Here is a 22594-nt window from a genome sequence, read left to right as displayed (position 1 = left end):
AATACGAAAAACTAGACTAACCTAGAATTTTAAGAGTGACTTAGGAGACCGTAATCATAGCAACGTGTGACAAGAAAAAGTTGATTAACCCAATATGACCATAAGGATTTTTTTAATACTTTCCTCTTAAGCGGATCCGTATACGAGCGCATATTCTTATGAAAGTGAAACAAACAATTTAAAAATTATAAAATCAATAATAAAAGTCTAAACAATCTAGAGTGCCACCAAAAGCGGAGCAGGGCTACCAGTCTTCATAATTAACTCTTCTTTGGTTACGATATTATGCAAAATGCGTGCAGTTTCCAATCAATTAATTATAGATTTACAACCTACTATCACGCGACGGATTACCTATTGGTTAACCATTAGATATTAAATACAGTATCGATCAACCTTGACCAGTAATCGTATACAAATGTAGTCATAGTATGTAAAAATATAGACCTTTTTGCACTAGCAAGTATTACACAGTACCCTACAAAACTAAATTTCTATATACATATTTATAGCTTGCAATGCGCCTGCTATGTATATTTAAAATAATAATATAATTCAGCCTATATACGTCCCACTGCTGGGCACAGGCCTCCTCTCATGCGCGAGAGGGCTTGGGCTATAGTCCCCACGCTAGCCCAATGCGGATTGGGGACTTCACATACACCTTTGACTTTCTTCGCAGATGTATGCAGGTTTCCTCACGATGTTTTCCTTCACCGAAAAGCTAGTGGTATATAAATGATATTTCGTACATAAGTTCCGGAATACTCATTGGTACGAGCCAGGAAAAGTTAGACCAAGAAAAGTCTGCAACGACTTTTAATACACACACGCAGTGTAAGTGTTATTTTAAACGTCAAAATTCTATGAAATTATGACGTATAAATAACACTTGCACTGCGTGTGCTATCGAAATCCTTGTAGACTTTTCTTGGTTCGACTCTAACTTGATTCCCCGTGTATTTTCCATCATGTAGTTTGTAAATAAGTTCATCGTTAACAGCTGACAAATAGCGACATGACAGTGACATGACATGACATCTGCTCGACAGTAAAGGGGCCCACACTTAGAACAAAAGTTTGACAGTTCCGAACAACTGACAAGCCGATATCTGATCATCAGTGGGGCCCTTAAAAAGGGCTCAGAATCCCTAGTGTACATTTCATTCGATAGTCTGACGATCATTCGCGTTTGCGTTATATCTATTTTTGTATGGGATTTTGGACAGCGCGCCAAGCAGTACGTTTTGGAAACTCAAAATCCCATACAACAAAATGACACTTAACTCAAACGCGTACGTCACGTCACACTATCGAATGTAATTTATACTATGGATACAGTATCTTAAAACCGTTTTAAGTCATGTGGAGTGGAACATAATGAATTTATACATCAACACGTTTTTTATCCATATTTCTTAGCCGTCGGTGGCATTTTTAGTCCCTGGCGCATACGACGAAAAAGTGCGATTTACGGCAAATGATGATGATGGATTTTCCTTTTGCAGAGTTGTTCCTTTTGACTCACAGATTGATTTTTTAGGAAGGGGAGCCAATCGAATTTTTGATGCAAAATTTTGACTTCAAGGGGGGTGCCCCCGAAATTTGTAAAATATAAAGTTTTGATATTTAGTCAAGTTTGGTATCATTTTCTTGTAACTCAAGGATGCTAAATTCATTTCTGATATTTAATTTATATGGTTTCATATAATTTAAAAAAAAAAATTAAAATTTGCTATTTAATTTTTTTCCGAATAAATGCCAAAATTTTTCTTATTTTAATATATACGCAAAAAATAAAAATTTCATGAAATAGCGTACTATTCCTCGTTATAAAAAGTATACACATGGCATATTTATTTCGAAAAAATGTAAAGAAAATAAAATAAAATGTAGACCTACTTTCGACCGCAAGCTCACCGAATAGTATACAACGATGTGTGTTACAGCTATTAGAATTACGGCGTTTGATGATGATGAGATACCTTTTAGCATAATGAGTCCTTAGAACCCTTAGATTATTTTAGGAAGGAGAGCCACCTTGATTTTTGGTGCGGTATGGATGAAAGGGTGGGGTGTGATTTGTCCCATACAATCATAAAGTTATGAAAGCGCCTGCTTAGGTTTCTGCATTAAGTTTGGTGTCATTATCGAGAAAATTAAAAGAAAAAAAGGGAAATGGACTAATAATTACATTATTTCGTATTTTAATGATTTTACCACCTATATATTTGTTTACACTCTTTAACATTGCTTATGCTCGGTGCACAACCTATCCGATTTCAGAGACGTAGCTATACGGAGGAAAATAATGTAAATATCAGTCAATATTTATACATTATTTTGTATTTTGAAGATTTAATCACCTAAATGATTTCTTCCTTTTGATTTGCTCAAGAATGTCACCAAACTTATTGCAGAAACCTAAACAGGTGCTGGCATAAATTTATGATTGTATGGGACAAATCACCCAAACCTTTTCATTCCGACCGTACCAAAAATCAAGGTGGCTCTCCTTCCTAAAAAGATCTAAGGCTTCTAAGGACTCATTATGCTAAAAGGTATCTCATCGTCATCAAACGCCGTAATTCTAATAGCTGTAACATACATCGTTGTAAGTATACTATTCGGTCGAAAGTAGGTCTACATTTTATTTTATTTCTTCACATTTTTTTGAAATAAATATGCCATGTGTATACTTTTTATAACGAGGAATAGTAGGGCTATTTCATGAAATTTTTATTTTTTGTGTATATATTAAAATAAGGAAAATTTTGGCATTTATTCCGAAAAAAAATAAAATAGCAAATTTTTATTTTTCATTTTTTTTCAAATTATTTATATGAAACTGTATACATTAAATATGGAAAATGAATTTAGCATCCTTGAGTTACACGAAAATGATACCAGACTTGACCTAATAGCAATACTTTATTTTTTACAAATTTCGGGGGGCACCCCCCCAGAAGTCAAAATTTTGCATCAAAAATTCGATTGGCTCCCCTTCCTAAATCAATCTGTGAGTCAAAAGGAGCAACTCTGCAAAAGGAAATTCCATCATCATCATTTGCCGTATAATTAAGTCTGCGCCAGGGACTATTTAAAATCAATTTGTACTTGAAATTTACTGTGCGAATAATCCCGCGAATGCTTATGGTTAACACATTAATTTTATAGTTTTGTTTTCTATACTAAAATTGACAGGTGACGCCGCTTCGAGCTATAACTATAAGTGGACACACGTGGTACGTTACTAGACTTGGCAGAGCTAACCATTGACATCGACTCACGCGCATTATTGACGCACACTTACTAACCAACTCTTATAAAAACAACCAACTTTGAGCCTTAAGATTACAGCGTAAAGTTCTCAATCCTATGCCCCGTTTTGCCATGTGTGGGTGCAATAAAAATAGATATAGTTTGATATCGGTGCGTTAATACTAAATTAGCATTGCAACGTGCAACATTGTTGCGATCTATACGATACTGCATTTTATGGTCATAGCTTCCTTAGTGTTGGAATTTCATACGATACGTCTGTGCGAAGTTGGTTTTAGTATCGAGTTTAAAATAATAATCTATAATTTCTTCTGCCCCCGACTTTTCCGCGTAGATTTCCGCGATAAAAACTATTCTATACCCTTCTATGGGACTCAATCTATCTCTAGGTAAATATCCCAAATTTGATTTTAATCCGTTCAGTGATTTGACATATTTTCCTTCACCGAAAAGAGACTGGTAAATATCAAATGCTATTTCGTACATAAGTTCCGAAAATTCATTGGTACTAGCCGGGGACTGAAAGTCCCGGGACCTCCTTATTGAAAGTCTCACGCTCTTATATACCAGCCAGAATAAGTATGTAATAGTATTATCACCGCTAGAGTATGTGCGGAAAGAGAAGAGTCGTGGAATGTATGGGGCCCAATACATTCCACGACTCTTCTCTTTCCGCACAGACTAGGCCACGAGCCCTCTGTAATTGTAAAAAAATTACGACACTGAATGAATATTTATTTGTCTCCTCGCATTAATACTATATTGTCTTGCTTTAATTGATTTACTTTTAATGAATTGCATAAATTATAGATTCTTTCTCAATGTTATTCACATATTTACCTTATGGCGGTTGGCGCTTACGCTATTAATGCCCCGCTCCACTATGTGACGTTATCTATGAAAAGGGACCTTATTGTCGATGGCGCTTACGCCATTATTAACGATGCTCCGATACAAATACAATGCCGCGCGACGCTGTGCGGCGTAAGCGCCATCGACAATAAGGTCTCTTTTCATAGATAATGCCCCATATTATTGCAGTTCTATGCAACGTAAGCGCCAGCTGCCATAAAGTAGCTTTTCCCGTGGTATAATCGGGAATAATGTGCCGAGTTTTTAAGATAATTGGCCGCATTTTATAAATATCATTGACAGCTTTTAATAAGTCAATTAATTAAATTATATAGAAATGTGCTCAAGATGTGTGATATGTTTCTCAGTGGGTGGCAGTGTTGCCAGTTAGTGTTAAGTTTTTCTTTTTCTTTCTGATCCATCCACTACAGCGTGCTTAACACTTTCAGTGCCAAGCACGACTACTGTATATTTGGCAGTTCATGTGTTAAGAATACAAATCAATTGATTGTGGTATCAAAACACGGCAATGCTAATGACCACGTAGTAAAGTCGTCAGAACCATCTTGAAGGAAGGTAGGCAAATTCGAACTTATGTACACTGGCATTAGAATAATATTTGAATGATGTCATTTAGTTATCGTGCGTATCGCGTGCGCCAATACATGTACGGACAAGTACGAGCGAAATGCAAATCTTTAGATGTCATTTTTAATAGGGTTCCGTAACCAAAGGGTAAAAAAGGGACCCTATTACTAAGACTTCGCTGTCCGTCCGTCCGTCCGTCTGTCACCAGGCTGTATCTCATGAACCGCGATAGCTAGACAGTTGAAATTTTCACAAATGATGTATCTCTGTTACCGCTATAACAACAAATACTAAAAATAAAATAAAATAAATATTTAAGGGGGGCTCCCATACAACAAACACGATTTTTTTGCTTTATTTTTTGTTGATGGTGCGGAACCCTCCGTGCGCGAGTCCGACTCGCACTTGGCCGGTTTTTTATATCAGTGTACGTTCGAATAGGCCTGTATCTCTATGAACAAGGCAATTCTATTTCATTTAAAATCATCGCTCACAAAATTTCACTTGTCAATTTCAATTGTCAGAAACTTGGTAAGAGAAATGTCTGTTTTTTTCCCATATAATAAAGTTTTTTTTAAATAATACACTGATGGTGGCAAACAGGAATACGGCCCGCCCGATGGTAAGCGGTAACCGTAGCCCATGGATGCCTGTGATGTCAGCAACAGTGATGTTTTACAATTGTCGCACCTGTCACCGTGGTGAAATTGGGGCCAGGGGGCCTTTCCATGATGTCCTTATTGCGATTCTGTTTAGGACCTAAAATGAATCGCTAAGGACGGAGCTATATAAGTCGCATAGCTCCGTCCTTTAGCGATTCAGTTTAGGTCCTAAACGGAATCGCAATAAGGACATCGTGGTAAGGCCCCTATAGAGGAGAACTCCGGATATACGAAATATTTTTTGCCTAGGCTGAAACGGATACCTAAATACGCTAACGCTCGGTAATTATTCATAGACATAAAGTCGATAATCCGTTAGAACTTTAAGATTTCATCCGTTAAGTATTGGTGAACTGGTTGTGTGTTGTGCGAACGGGACACACATCGAAGCACGTGCGGATCCACATCAGTTTGATAAACTAATCCAAGGGTCTGCATTCCCATAACTTCTGACCGGAACAGAACGAACGCAATTTGTATACAAGAAAGAGTTTACATATGTACATACTAACAAAGACAAGTCTATAAACGACTGACAACATAATTCAATACGCAATTGATGGCCTCATTGTTACAATAAAATTGGACCCTAACTTTACTGTATCAACATTGAAAAAACATAACAAACCAAAAAAAAAATACGAGGGTAAATAAAAAAAATCTTAGAATATCTATCACTCATCATCTTCCTCGCTTTAAGATCTTTTCGAATTTCGACATAAGAAAACTCGAAAATGTCTTCGTTCAAGAAATACAATGTCTTGTATTATAGATCTTGGACTAAGTACAAAATAACAAATTATCAAATAAAAAAGGTTAATTTTGATTTAATATGTATACCTTGACGCTTAATAAAATGCTTGTCACAAGACTTACAATCTAGATTTTGAGAATTTAACATTCTTGAGTCGTTAGTTTGATTACTTCGATTATCTTATTCCAAGGTATATTTATTGGTCAAGCAAATCTTGTCAGTAGAAAAAGGCGGCACATTTGAAAAGTAGCGGGTTAGCAACACTACGTTTGAATTGTTCGATAATCGCGTGACCTATATCTTATCTGTGGAACTGTTTTGTTTACATTTCATCGTTGGTCGTATATTGCTGCTTTTTGTTGGTTTACTAGGCGTATTTACCTACCATACTTTAGTTTGCTTTACATTGCTACTGACATATCCAGCTTGACAAACTCTATATATCTTGAATCCAAGATATATCAGATGAGATACATCTGGTTCGTGTTTCAAAAAATTGTTTTTTGCACTTTCAAAACTTATACTCCAGCTAATATCGGTGAATTATTTCACCCAGCTCAAGCCGAAAACTTCGCCTGGTATAAACTCTACTAATATCTGGGAGACCGAGCTTTACTTGGAAAATATATAAATCTCAAATAAATATGCGCGTTTTCCCAGAGATAAAACCTAGGCTAGATCGGTTTCCTTCGAAAACCTCATATAGCAAATTTCATCGAAATCGTTATAGAGCCGTTTCCGAGTTCCCTGAAATATAATATATATTGAAGTTGGAGCTCTTAAACGGGTAGTTTGACATCAGTTGACAGCGATTGACAGCATATAATTAGTCTGTCTGTATGTTCGTAGTCATTTTGTACAAGTTGCTGCCAGCCCGGCCGATTTATGGGGCTCATCATTATAGACAATTATAGACATTGTCTTTTGTTGTTATCTCTAGTTTGGCTAGGTTAGCAACTTAGCATATCAGAAACTGTATAATTAGCACTTTTAAGTGGTATACATAACATAGGTTAGGTACTGTATGTGTATATGCGGTATTTATTTACTATTAATTTGTGTATATTCACTATTCAGTACATTCACTCGTGTCGATTGAAAACACTCCCTTCGGTCGTGTTTTAATTTATCGCGACTCGTTGCGAATTTCCAATTTTGTCACCCATGGACGCCCACAACACTAGAGGGGTTGTAAGTGCGTTCTTCTTCTTCACGTGCCCTCTCCGTCCAGGAGGTCGGCGACCATACGTCTATATGTCTCTCTATGTTCAGTCATGCGAATTAGTCTATCTATGCTCTTAACTTTTAACCAGTCTCTTATATTTTTAGTCCATGATGTGCGCCTTCTACCACGGCCACGCTTCCCTTAAATTTTTCCTTCAATTATTAATTTCAGTAGGTTGTATTTATTGTTTCTATACATATGTCCAAAATATGCTGCTTTCCTTTTCTTAATTGTTGATACTACTTCTAAGCCTTTATTCATGATTTCCGAAACTCTGACATTAGTTATTCTATCTGTCCATTTAATTTTGAGCATCCTTAGATAAATCCACATTTCAAAAGCCCTTAGTTTGTTGACCAAATTCTTTTTCAGGGTCCAGCTTTCGGAACCATACATAAGAATTGGGATGATGTAACATTTAACCATTCGCTACCTCAGTTTTAGGTTTATTTTTCTGTTAGTTAAAAGTTTCCTCATTTTCTGAAAGGTGTTTCTGGCTATTTCAATTCTCGTTAGTATTTCCTTCTCTGATCCCCAGTCTTCATTTAACCAACAACCCAAATACTTATAACTTTTTACCCTATCTATTATTTGGTTATTTAAGGATAGGTAGTGGCCTTAGCGTTTCTGAAATTGGTGTTTTACTAACAATCATGTGTTTTGTTTTATTTATGTTTATCCTAAGTCCATATTCCAAAAGTGTGTTATTCAATCTTTGCAGCATTATTTGAAGGTCTTCAGGACAGGGCAGGGCAGGGTAAGTGCGTTGCCGGAATTTAAAATGGGAGTACGCTCTTTTCTTGAAAATTTTAATTCGGCCGAAACATGATTTTATACCGAAACTTCGTCGGACACTATACATACGCAATCAATTGATTGCCTATAAGTATGTCCACCTTTTGACATTTTCTGTTTGGCTCTATGCTTGACTGGTAGAGAATGCCACGAGGCATTAAGTCCGCCTTTTGTACTTTTTTGCTGTGCAATAAAGTTTAAAATAAATAAATAATATCTGACAAATGAGATGCCTTTACAATTTATGAATAATACCTAATTGTACTTACATAAATTGTAAGAGAGCCCCCACTGTTCTCATGATAACGACAAGTCAACATTCTTCAACAGGCTGTCCCTTGTTCGATAATTAATAAGTACAGTAATTGCTGTTGATAAGAACATTGTATTTAATTACTAAATAAAGTTAAATTAATGTTTGTTATCATTTCTGACCTGTTGTACGGTCAGCATCAAAAGAAGCAGATGAAACTAAGAGTCGAAAGTATTTCTAACAGCTTAAGATGCAACGGCCTATGCTCAGCAGTGGGCGATAAAGGGCTGATATGATGATGATGATGATGATTAAGGTGCAAAGTTCGAGTTTTTCTCTCACTGACATCAAATGCTTGCCAATTAATAAATTTAAGACAACCCTACATGAATGGCTATTAAATAAAATGTTTTATTTACTTTACGATTATTTGAATAACTCGTAATATACCGTAATGTAGTAGGTACATAATGTAATAAATACTTAGCTTAAGAAATACAACAAATATTTGCATGCTGTTTGTGGACGGTTGAATTAGGAGAAACTTTATGTATATATAACAACTGTAATCTGACCCTATTCACGCAAATAAATAAGTAATTTATGATTTATGATTTATGGCGGGCCATATGCGTAAGTATTGGTTGCCACTTCCGTAAAAAAACTTCTTACTTTTCCTGTAATCACTATAAAGTTTATAATTGCTGGTAATTCTACCTGTTTGCAATCGAATACACAATAATAATAGTCCATTCAATTAATGCGCGGTTACTTTTAATTCATCTAGGATTTGATTTGGTTTACCAGAGGAATGGAGCGCAATTGGTGCTAAACTGACTGACAGTCGGACTCGCCCATGAAGGGTTCCGTTTTTAGGGGATTTATGACGTATTAAAAAAAAACTACTTACTAGATCTTGTTCAAACCAATTTTCGGTGGAAGTTTGCATCGTAATGTACATCATATACCTATTTTTTTTAGTTTTATCATTCTCTTATTTTAGAAGTTACATTTTACCACTTTGGAAGTGTCTCTCGCGCAAACTATTCAGTTTAGAAAAAAATGATATTAGAAACCTAAATATCATTTTTGAAGACCTATCCATAGATACCCCATACGTATGGGTTTGATGAAAAAAAAATTTTTGAGTTTCAGTTCTAAGTATGGGGAACCCCCAAAAAAAATTTTTTTTTCTATTTTTGTGTGAAAATCTTAATGCGGTTCACAGAATACATCTACTTACCAAATTTCAACAGTATAGTTCTTATAGTTTCGGAAAAAAGTGGCTGTGACATACGGACGGACAGACATTGGCTACGGAACCCTAAAAACGATACATATTTAACATTTCTAAGCACATTTGGACCTTAATACCTACGTTTAATTCATAGTTTGGTAATTATTTTACAATAAACAAAGTTATAAATACACGAAATCATTCCCGCATCGAAAATCCCGATGTTACCGATGTATGATGATAATACTATTACTTACGCTACGGCTTACGTAGGCGGACAACGCGCGAACGCGGCGAGGATGAAACAAACCGTTGATACGTATAGGTATGTCCTACTCGTACGTGAGCGGTTTAGACGCGAAGCGGCGCGGCGGCCGCGCGGCGTTCGCCTACCTAAGACGTAGCGTTATTCTGTGACATAGTGCGGCGTCACAGCAGACCTCAAAGTAGATGGCTTTGGCGTCTCACGGAAAGATTGGCCTAATATTGCCATAGACCGAGACGCGTGGAAGAAAGAGGGAAACCTTCGCCCAGCAGTGGAACACAATAAACTAACAAATAAAATAATAAATAATCTTTGATTCAACGGTAAATTGAATATGGAAGGTTGTGTTATCAGAATTTTCATCACTACATACATACTTAGTAGTAAACTAAGTCGCTTCCCGCTGTCTGTCCCTATGTATGGTTAAGTATATCTTTGAAACTACGCAACGGATTTTGATGCGGTTTTTTTAAATGATTCAAGAGAAAGATTTATATATAATTAATTAACCCGTGCAAAAACCGGGGCGGGTCGCTAGTTTATTATATTATAAGCAGAAAATACTTAAAGGGAAAACATTTAAATGAACTCTGAATAAAATCAGAGACTAGTAATGTTCAAGACGGATAACCTCCATATAACACCGCTTACCCCACCTGCCTCATCATTAGCGACCGAGCGCTAGCGAAGGTCTCCGTGCAGCTTGGGCAAAAATGCTTTCGTATGTCCGGATGTTGTGACAAGGTTTGGTACTTAGATAGAATTTTTCTGTCGAGTCGGAAATTGACATAAAAGATTTAAACGCCAGTTGGGTCTATGGCGCTTAAGACCAATGATGTGTGCTGTGATGATTTCTCAACGAAGAGTATTTTAATTTTTAACAAGCAGAAACGTCTGCGAACGACCCAAGACACCCACCCAAGACAGTAATTTTTCGACTTTAAAATTTATTTGAAGAGTATTTTATCGGGAGGTCTACAGCTCACAGAGCCACTAGTTGTAGATGGCGCAAATACTGAGATGATGTGATGAGTGGCGTGTGGTAACGCACGACGTCTTGGGATTATGAATTATTAAATGAATATAAGATTTTGTCTATAGATTCATGTTTAGTAATCAAAAACTACTTAACGGATTTTCTTGTGATTTTCACCTATCAATAGAGTGATTCTTGAGGAAGGTTAGGTATATTTAATATACCTATCCATCCTCCTAAGCTAATATAGTACATTATTGGTTAAGGTTTTGTGTAAACCCGTGCAAAGCCGGGGCGGGGTCGCTAGTATAATATACGAGGACGACCAGCTTTGAAGTTAATGAGTTAGAGAAATATATAGCGCGAGGTCTCTGTTCGAGGCAATCTAGAAGTTATACATACCATGTAGTGGTACCTACAAGAAATTGTAGAAATTAAATAAAACGGAACTAAAGGCGAAACATAGTGTCAACACAACACCAGTTGACAAGTCACAACAATCACATTGTATGAGATTCTTTTAAACATGATTTTTATTTTAGAATAAAAGTATTTATTTTTCGAAGAAGTTATAGTAAGCATCAAAATCAATAAAGGCGTAGTTAGCCAAAAAATTCAAGGCTGATTGTGAACTGATTTAAAGACAGTGTACGGATATTAACATGGAAGCATTCTGTCCGCTCAATTATGACCCAACGTAAACTACCTCAAGATAGGCGGTACTTATAAACTGTTCGATTGGCAACTTCAGTTCGACCGAGATGACAGTCAGTGACGGATGGTTAAATTGGTTTATAAGAACAACGTTTTTTTGTAATTAACAATGTCTTCATGTGTCGTGAAGTGGTGCAGAAGTTATTTTAGTTCATACCAAGGACAGTGGAATCACTTTTCAAGTGTAGTAAACAGATAACTTAAGTAAAATTTGGAATAAACATGACGACATTTTTTCAATACTACCTACTACTATTTGACGTCGACATATCGTTTTGTTCGGGGCGTTTCGCGAGTGAAGTACGACTGTCGGACTTTGACTATCATTTCTGACTTTTGTATTGCTTTAATGTATAATTGCCTGTTGAAAGAAAAGTACAGTCAGCGATAAAAGCTTGTATCAATTTTTTTTTACCAAAAAACTTGCAACCGTAACTTATAGATCACCAGATACTTTTGACTGCTGGAACTAATCGCAATCACTAGGTACTTATCGGTGAAGTTAACAATAGAGCACTGTTGTTTGAAATACTTGCTTATGTAATCTCCTTCGGAGAACTTTTTCAAAAAGAGAATAAAAAAAACTTACAGTTTTAACCTCGTAAGTCCTCGTGTACGTACGTACGTAAGTACAAATTAAATTCGTTGAATTATTCAATATTAGTATGTCTCCCAACAGTTTAAATTCGATCAATTAAATTCGTTTTTGAACTATGACTATGAAATAACTCGCGTTTTTGTAAGAAAACTGATGTATGGAGTTAATTTACCACTCTTTCTTTACTTATATTTATCTATAGTCTTATGAGGCTGTTGACAATTTATCCAGTTATTTCTAAGGTTATCCCAGTTTAGTCAACTATTACTAAAAATAGCCTGTCTCCAAGTCAGACCGGTAATTTGACTGGAAGAACCTGGCCTTAAGCAATTACAACCTTATTAATTATAGATAGCGTGAGTTGGTTAGTAACTCACTACCAGCAAGTCAAGGCTGTGCAACATTGTTGCTGTGCGTTGCACCCGACACGTGGTTCGACGCAACAGGTATTGTGTATTCCCAACGAGTCGAGTGATCGGGCACATAGTTACTTAGGTATACGTATACGCGAGGAGAAAATCTCACTTCCTGGCCAACGCAAGACGTAAAACTTTGGACAAACCACGGGCGGTAATTCGTAAAGCCCCAGATCGCATATTTAACACCTGTGATCTGGAGCATTCACGAATTCACCTCCCTAGGTATGTAATGTACTATTGTGCCTCAAGTTGCATTTGGACGCAAATCTCGCAACACCAGATGTAAATGCGTCGGTCGGTCCTTTAAAATTGGAGAATGAGCTCTTCTTGAGGGTTTGAAGGTCTTATCGGTTCGGAAATACCGCAGGAGGCACTGGGGGCAGTTAATTCCACAGTACCCACCCATACCACAAGACTTATTGAGCTTAGGATTACGTCGATCTGTGTAAAATTGTCCTAATATATTTATTAATTTGTATCTTGTCGATTTCAGATTTCGCTTTTAGTTTCCTGATGGCTACCTTCACCAAATAAATCCTAAGATAAAATAAGTAAATCAATAAGAAACATCTTTTTGGTCAAACAACTATTTCTTCTATCTCGTTGCCATAGTGCGACTAAAATGAGGTTGGCACCTGCCAAAGGTTTGCATAAATGGCGCCATCATAGCTGGCATCCAGGGCATAAAAAAAACAATTTTTTTACACGATTCTAGGGATTGACAGGGCAAGCTATGCTGGCGCCATCTGCTAAATATTTCGACCGGCCGACCCCAATGACAAACACATACCTAGCGAAAGCCCTACACAACTTGCACATGCATATCACATTGATGCGCATGCAAACATGTCGTGAGACTAGACACTAAAATGTCCGAAGGCACTATGGCGTGTCAGCCCTGTGCCTCGGTGTTATGTGAGAATGTGACCTTAAGGTGCAGTAGGTCCAGAAACAGGAATTATTAAAATAGCGCGCGCTTTTTTGGATCACAATACGGCTGCCATAAATTTAATTAGTAATTTTGAGGTCTTTCTTGAGGGACTGTTTCGATTCGAATCCTGAGTTTTTGACTTTCGCTCGATAGATCATTTGTATACTAAAATGATACTATGCTATGGTATGCTAGACACCCAGCATATACGTATCATACATACATATACAATTGAAAACAGTAGAAAATTAAAAAAAATAACTGTAACTTTTGAAGCTTTAGAGTCTGCCCTCGAAAATATAGTCTAGTTTCCGAGTAAATTTTTCATGGCACTTGCCCTTAAGAGCCAACAGAAGTGGTAATTTCTCCATACAAACGTACTCGACTGTTTCCTCCGTGGGTTTTGAAGCAAGAGCAATGATTTTTTTAACACAGATTAATATTGTCAATATCTGTGTCGGACCGTTTTGCTTTTTTTGATATTTTTGTTTTTTAAGGCGCTAGAGCCCTTCAAAAATGGCCAAAACTAATTGACTATGCCGCAATGAGAGGCGTGGTATTCAAAACTGATATCAATTAGCCAAAAAAGAAAAACGGTCCGACACAGATAATTTCATAATCATTTAGATTTCCAAATTTGGTTACGATTGGTTAAGTTTTGGAGGAGGAAACAGTCGAGTACGAAACCTCGATTATTGAGATTTTTACGCAGGATTTTTCGCCTTGTCCTTATCGCACTAGTTTTAGAAGCCGCTTCCGTTAGCGAGACGGGTATATTTACCTAAAATATTTAAATCTCAGCTCCTGTTTCGTCTTAATTAAAACGTGTAAAAATTCAATATAAAAACTATAATTTTGCGTTAGTCCCCTCTTAAGGTCTGTTTACATATATCCACTTTGCGTTTAGGGCCTGTTTACACATTAATTAGTGTTTAGTGCGAAGTGCGAGTTCATATCTTTGCTAATAAATGCAAGTCGCTTTTTTCCTTCTAGGGAGGTGTGCAATAAAAAGTATTGTGTATTGTATTGTCGGTGCCTTGGTTATTTTACTTTATTTTGAAATACCTACGCAAAACTCTTTACTTTTCAAAGTATTAACTAGCTCAATACCTTAAGTACTTCGTCGGTGTGATACATAATAAATTGAAAACCTGTACGAGTATGGTAACAGGTGTATTGTAAATAATATGTTAGTCTTCGAAGGTCGCAAAAATATGTTACACGCTCTTATGGCTCTACAAATAAGATTGTGTCAGATATTTTTGTGGCCTTCGTTGTGTAACATATTATTGCAGGTGACTATACCTTTTTCCGGGTTAAAGTAAATAAATTAAAACGTTATCGTATATATAGAAACACGAGCTGATTATAGTGATTATTCATTATACCTGTCAATCAGCCGCCATGTTGGCAAAACAAAAAGATCGCTACACATGTAACAGTTAATACCTTACCTATATGCGTTTCGTTTGACTGGTCACGAGATTATTTATTTTATCTACATATTTGTTATTTAGTACCTAGACGGACGACTAGGACGTTAGATAATGGCCGCTGCAGTCTTATGCTCATGTACCCCTAGTGTAAATTTCATTCGATAGCATGACGTGATCTGCGCGTTGACGTTAAGTCTCATTTTGTATAGGATTTTGAACAGCGCACCAAGCGGGACGTTTTGGAAACTCAAAATCCCATACAAAATGAGACTTAACGTAAACGCGTAAGTCACGTCACGCTATAGAATTAAATGCGTGCGTGCGCATTTGCGTCAAGTGTCATTTTGTATGGGATTTTGAGTTTCCAAATCGTCCCGCTTGGGGCGCTGTTCAAAATCCTATACAAAATGAGACATAACGCAAACAACAAGACATTTGATCCTAAAAACAAACCTGATTGATTGATACCATAAATGAAAATTAGTCATCTAGCCTTCCTTTGGTTCCAGATAGCCTGCTCCAAAGTCCATCATTCTCTACGTGTGTACAATAGGGATGTGGAATTTTATAACAAAATCTAGTAAAATAGATAGCAAACGAGCAATTTATCACAATAATGTGGATATTAAAATAAAATATTGAAAAATTACAAAAATACAGGACCTGAAAGTTTCAAAGTTTAAGTTTTTTTAACTTCCAAAAACGATAAAAATAAGGGTACCATTCAATTCCTTACATTTCATCCAAAAAAATATTGTATAGCAACTATATACATAAACGCAATATTTCACCGACAAAAACGCAATTTTCTTGTTTTGTCCATACTACAAGATGGGCTCCCAGAGACCTTGACGTCACGGCCTCTGGCCGTTTTGTATAGGGCGTTTCGTGAGTGAAGTGCGACTGTCGGCCTTTGACTACAATTTCTGACTTTTGTGTTACTTTAATGCAATGGGTCCCATATAGACATTTGATCCTAAAAACAAACCCGATCGATTGATACCATAAATGAAAATTAGTCATGTAGCCTATTGTACATGTAATAAGCAACAGTGTAATTGCAGTCTTTACTGTCTTTTAATGCCATAGCGATTGATCTTTCTTACGGCGATTACGATATAATCGCTACAATCAACCGTGAGATAACCGATAGACAATGTTCGTACTATAATAAAACGAACAGGGACTCGGACTCCCCCACCGAGGGTTCCGTACAAATTTGACTTATTTTTATTATTCTTTTTTTACTAATTTATAGTTTTCAATTTTTTTATGTATTTAACGGGAAGTACCCTACAAATTTTGATTCCCTTGAGAGTGTTGAAATATACGTTTTTTGCGGCATAAACGGCCGTATCTTTTATGCACGTTAACTTAGAAGTTGAATTTTTTCGCAGCTTCTAGAGACTTTAGACCCTGTTTAGGCCTGAGTATATAGTTTAAATTACAACTCGATACCTCCACGCGTTCCCGAGATAAAGCGTCGGTTGACAGACGATAGACGGACAACAAAGTGATCCTATGTATAAGGGTTTCGTTTTTCCTTTTGAGGTACGGAACCCTAAAAAACATTCATATGTTGTATGAGACGAAAGGGGACGGGCACTTCTCCATACAAACGTACTCCCCATTTTCCTCTCTGGATATTTACATTATAGAAAATATTAGAAAAGATGACAATCGTAACGAAAAGTAAACATGTATCGGAATGACAGTTGCTACGAAAACTCACGTAGGTGTCGATTGCCGTTTTTTTTTTCAACGGTTATTACCTATATTGGCTAGGCCCCCTGGCGCCCCCAGGTGGTTTAATGACGCAACCATTTAGATATATGATTATATAATTACCCAGTATAAATGAATAATATCTGGGTGACCGAGCTTCGCTCGGAAAACATATAATAACTCGGAAATGCGCGTTTTCCCAGAGATAAGACCTAGCTAGATCGATTTTTCGCCCCCGAAAACCCCTATATACCAAATTTCATCGAAATCGTTAGAGCCGTTTCCGAGATCCCCGAAATATATATATATATATATATATATAAATAAATAAATAAACAAGAATTGCTCGTTTAAAGGTACTAGATTTACGTTTGTACGTAGATACACTGTTATGGACTAATAAGTATGTAAATAAGCACGATTGCGTTACGTCAATCACTCATCATTCTTATTACCAGCCTTATGATAATGAGGTAAGGTCTAATGGTCGACACTTAGCTGACCAGTGACCATTCGTAGATAACTGCATTTAATTAAATAGCCATACAAATGGTCATTATAGTGGGCGGTGGGCGTGTCCAACAAAATCTTTAATTTATTACCTGTACGGATATGATGGTCGTTCTTGTCTACGTGACAGCGTGATAAAACGGTGTCAGTCACTTTCTTTCCCACGGTGTTAAACAGTGACAGTTATTTTATCACGTGGATAAAGATGGATAAAGCTATCCATAATAGGCTGGCTGGTCACTTACTGTCCGATTAGAAACGATATGGATTAGATATGTTAGTGTCTTGTTTGAAGAAACGTCACATTTGACACTGACATATCTAATCCATATCGTTTCTAGCAGAGATGTGACTTATTTGAAATACTTGTATTTAAAATGCAAATACAAAATGCAAAATACCTATTTTGTATTTTGTATTTAAATACCTTTTGAAGAAAACTATTTTGTATTTTATTTGAAATAGTTTTTGTGACCTATTTTCTATTTTCAAAATACAAAATACTTTATAGTAGGTAATGTAGGTAAGAGTTACAATCTCTTCTGATGTTACAATCCTGGCAACTCTCTCATTCTTTTAACATGGAACTGTTGAATCTGTTTAGTAACGTCGCACATGACCACAAGCGTAGCGAGTGGTTAAAAAAAGTGGAAAGTGTTGCGAGGGTTTCAAGGTACAAGAGGAGAACAAACTTTTCTGCCCTGATGAAACACCAACGAGACGTTTTCATCACACTAACGAGAGGCATTATACTAGCTGTAAAACATTACAAATCTAAATTAATGCTTTTAAAAATTGTCCGTTATAAACCATCATCCATCCATCCTTCCGGTTAATATGAGCAAACAACTAGAAATTTGCACTTTAGATAGAGGATGATTGACACACTGTTTTCAAAGAATAAAGAGTCTTTTCAATTCGGATATTCTGAGTAATACTTTTTAATTCAGACTAGTGTAAGGGTAAAAACACCAGAGCACCATTTATAACAATATTTATTAGGGAATCACAATAATAATCAGAGTTTTGGACTTAGGTAATACGCGACGCTGATCACGCGCAAAAACCGATCTCTAGATGACAGCCGTCATAATGCTGCTCCATTCCCGGCTCTCGTAGTGATGTCAAGACCGCTGTTTTACGATGCCGCCTTTTAGCTCGGCCATCGCCTGACCCGACCAGCGCCCCGCAGGTCACTGTCATCAGTGCAGCCATTGAAGTCTGCCACAGCCAACGCAGTCGCAGCAAGCTGGGTCTTCACCAGGTGGATGTAGCCTCCACCAGTTCAATATTCTGCGAATTGAACAAGCACCTTTTACGCTCAGCCGATATACAAGCCTTGGTCCGTTTGAATAATTCGACTCGAGTTCCGTTGAAACGGTCTATTTCGTTATTGTCAACTTACACCAAGATATTTAGTTCTATTTCAGTCGAATTGGAGTAAGGGCTTAAGCCGACTGAACCAAATGTAAGAAAGCGTGACCAGGCTAGGTACCAAATAATCCGTGGTATGAGAGGTGTTAGGATATGCAAGTCTGCTCAGCACTTGCTTGAAATACACAAAAGGCTTAATTCACGTGCATATGACACCAAGAGGATATAAATACCAATTAATTAATTATGCAAAATAATAAAATATTGCGATGAGCGTGACATCTAGCGGCAGGTAGATAAACCACCCCCTTTTTTTGTAACACCATCTAACATAAATTATTTTCTTGTGAATAACGTCATATAACCTTGAAGGATTTATTAGATTTTGATAAATTTCTAGCATGCATATACCCATGCAGCTAACCCAAACCTTCCATTGAGCGGTGCGTTCATACTGACCGCTTAACGTAACAATGACTATTTGTGTCGTTTTAAAAGCAAAGACTTGGAACAAACTCACAATTGGCTTCTCCGTTGTAGGATGTAAGACTCCCTCGCATGCGCGCACAAAAATGCGTACAACTCGTGAGAGGCTAACATGGGACACGTCTCATGCATGTGCGGAGCTGCCTAGGCTAGGACACCACTGCCCTTGTAGGCGCAACGACCGTAGAAGTCAGCCCTTCACGATAAGGTTGTCACGGAGCCCAGTGCACGCACTCGCTCCAACTGGGTATTTCGAACAGGCACTCCCTCCAACTCTACTGGATCCGGTACTTCGCCAGCGATCCCTAGAAGGTATAAGTGCAAGCAACCCTTTCAAGGTAACCTTGAGATCATCAGTCTTAAGGTCATTAAAATATCCTTTTGTAAACAAGGTCTCAAGCCAACCTCTCAAGGTCAACAACAAATAGTACGATACGATATAGATAAAACATTTATCGGTAGTAGAATAATGGTCCTCTTAAGGATAATATCATATCGCATGCAATGGTCCGCCTCTTAAAGCCTGCACTGCAGATACCAGGAACAAACTAGCCTGTTAAAGATAGTCTTGTATCACATGCAATGGTCCGCCTCTTAAGGCCTGCACTGCAGATATACCAGTAACAAAATTAGCCTATTAAGGATAATCTAAGCTCACATGCAACGGTCCGCCTTTTAAGGCCTGCATTGCAGCAAATACCAGTAACAACCATCCTCTTAAGGATAGTCTTATATCACATGCAATGGTCCACCTCTTAAGGCCTACACTGCAAATACCAGTAACAACCATCCTCTTAAGGAAAGTCTTATATCACATGCTATGGTCCGCCTCTTAAGGCCTACACTGCAAACACCAGTAACAACCATCCTCTTAAAGATAGTCTTATGTGACATGCAATGGTCCGCCTCTTAAAGCCGACACTGCAAATACCAGTAAACAACCATCCTCTTAGGGATATTCTTATATCACATGCAATGGTCCGCCTCTTAAAGCCTACACTGCAAATACCAGTAAACAACCATCCTCTTAAGGATAGTCTTATATCACATGCAATGGTCCGCTTCTTAAAGCCTACACTGCAAATACCAGTAAACAACCATCCTCTTAAGGATAGTTTTATATCACATGCAATGGTCCGCCTCTTAAAGCCTACATTGCAAATACCAGTAACAACCATCCTCTTAAGGAAAGTCTTATATTACATGCAATGGTCCGCCTCTTAAGGCCTACACTGCAAATACCAGTAACAACCATCCTCTTAAGGATGTCTTATATCACATGCAATGGTCCGCCTCTTAAGGCCTACACCGCAAATACCAGTAACATCCATCCTATTAAGGATGTCTTATATCACATGCAATGGTCCGCCTCTTAAGGCCTACACCGCAAATACCAGTAACAACCATCCCCTGAAGGATAGTCTTATATCACATGCAATGGTCCGCTTCTTAAAGCCTACACTGCAAATATCAGCAACAACCACCCTCTCAAGGATAGTGACAAGCAACAGGCCGCTCCTTAAAGCCTCTGTTGCGATTACCGGCGCCAGGAAGTAGCCTATTAAGGATAGCATCCCTTGCCAAGACTAAAGTAACAGCCCTTCTTAAAGAGCACATAATAATTAAAGCTCTATAGCAGACATTGAAGAGAGTAAGTAATATAAATAAAATAATCACTCAGTTCTCAATCCGAGTGTCTAATAAAATTAATCAAGCACAATGTGTTTATTTTAGTCGGCAAACCCGTTAACAAAACACATAAGTATGACAACAGTAACCCAGTTCTAAATCTGGGATAAAACAAAATCACAACTCGATTCCAAACTCGAGAGTAAGTAATATAAATAAAATAATCACTCAGTTCTCAATCCGAGTGTCTAATAAAATTAATCAAGCACAATGTGTTTATTTTAGTCGCCAAACCTGTTAACAAAACACATAAGTATGACAACAGTACCCCAGTTCTAAATCTGGGATAAAACAAAATCACAACTCGATTCCAAACTCGAGAGTAAGTAATATAAATAAAATAATCACTCAGTTCTCAATCCGAGTGTCTAATAAAATTAATCAAGCACAATGTGTTTATTTTAGTCGGCAAACCTGTTAACAAAACACATAAGTATGACAACAGTAACCCAGTTCTAAATCTGGGATAAACAAAATCACAACTCGATTCCAAACTCGAGAGTAAGTAATATAAATAAAATAATCACTCAGTTCTCAATCCGAGTGTCTAATAAAATTAATCAAGCACAATGTGTTTATTTTAGTCGGCAAACCTGTTAACAAAACACATAAGTATGAAAACAGTAACCCAGTTCTAAATCTGGGATAAGACAAAATCACAACTCGATTCCAAACTCGAGAGTAAGTAATATAAGTAAAATAATCACTCAGTTCACAATCCGAGTGTCTAATAAAATTATATCTCAGTTCCTAATCTGAGAATATACTCGTAGTCAGTTCTTAATCTGAAAACGGTACCTGAAATAACAGCATTTGCCTTTAACATGGAAAATATAAAATAATAAGCAGTTGCTACTATGCAACCAATTGTAAATGATCATGTGCAACTTGGCTTGCCTCTTCCGTGCCCCTAAATAAAGGCAACGCTCTTACTATACCAACATTGAACTACAGTAGAGCCTGAACAGAAGTTCATGTTATCGAGGTTCCTCTCTTACCCAGGTTCGCCTTATCGAGGTTTCACAAATTGTATTTTTCAACCATCATGAAGTGTATATTGATAATGATCAATCAGTCAAATCATGGCACATATGCTTAAACCATAAAGCTTCCAATCCCAAGACACACATGGTTGATTTTCTGCAGCTGTGCATGTGCATTTTATGTATAGATAACTCAACACATCATCATCCAGGTTAAATTATACCTGCACAAAACTAAATAATTTTGTTAAATGCCATGCAAGCACACATTGTAAGGTAAATGAGTTCATAACATAATAAACCACAATTTATGCATTTTTCAAAACAATGAAATACATACTTAGTGAACCCACAAAATTTGTGAAACATATTATTATTTATAACTTCTGATTTATGAAACCCAGAAGTAATAAAAGTGTACTGTTTATTAATGCAAACGGTACCATAACACACTACAAGTTCAGACGAAAACCGTCAATAACTTCAAACAGTAGCTCATGACATGATATTCTTCGGTCAATGTTCATTAGCAGTGAATGGGTTAAAATAGTTATTTGGAAAGCTTTAACCAAGCTATTTACCTTCGTTTAATATTCATCCATTTAACACTTAACTGACCGGTACGTTTAGAGTCCAGTAGCACTTGTATGTAAAGACATGTATATCATATAGACCGTCAATATTCATATTGACTCCTGAAAGTATTCACCTCGCTTACCATTAGCAACAACCTGCTTTACCAGTGTCATACTCAGCTCAGTAAGTATCTAGTTCAATATGTTCATCTCTTTGACAAGATTAAACCTTGGAAACACCTATAATCATACTTCATCGGTGCAA

At 37.0% G+C, this 22594-nt stretch overlaps 1 protein-coding gene and 1 long non-coding RNA gene across 3 annotated transcripts in view; one reads left to right on the top strand and one right to left on the bottom strand.

Moving 5' to 3' along the window:
- Positions 1 to 22594, bottom strand: part of LOC134655722 (protein doublesex-like) — a 261764-nt gene that overhangs the window by 78215 nt on the left and 160955 nt on the right. The window lies entirely within an intron of this gene.
- LOC134655765 (uncharacterized) overlaps positions 9291 to 22594 on the top strand; it is a 64367-nt gene continuing 51063 nt past the window's right edge. Inside the window, exons 1-2 of the long non-coding RNA XR_010097460.1 lie at positions 9291 to 9329; positions 9415 to 9565. This is a non-coding gene — a long non-coding RNA (uncharacterized LOC134655765). The remainder of the gene's footprint in view (positions 9330 to 9414; positions 9566 to 22594) is intronic.

Source organism: Cydia amplana, chromosome 17 (genome assembly GCF_948474715.1).
Source record: "Cydia amplana chromosome 17, ilCydAmpl1.1, whole genome shotgun sequence".
In the NCBI taxonomy this organism is placed as follows: Eukaryota; Metazoa; Arthropoda; class Insecta; order Lepidoptera; family Tortricidae; genus Cydia; species Cydia amplana.
This window is presented reverse-complemented; position numbering and strand designations above follow the sequence as displayed.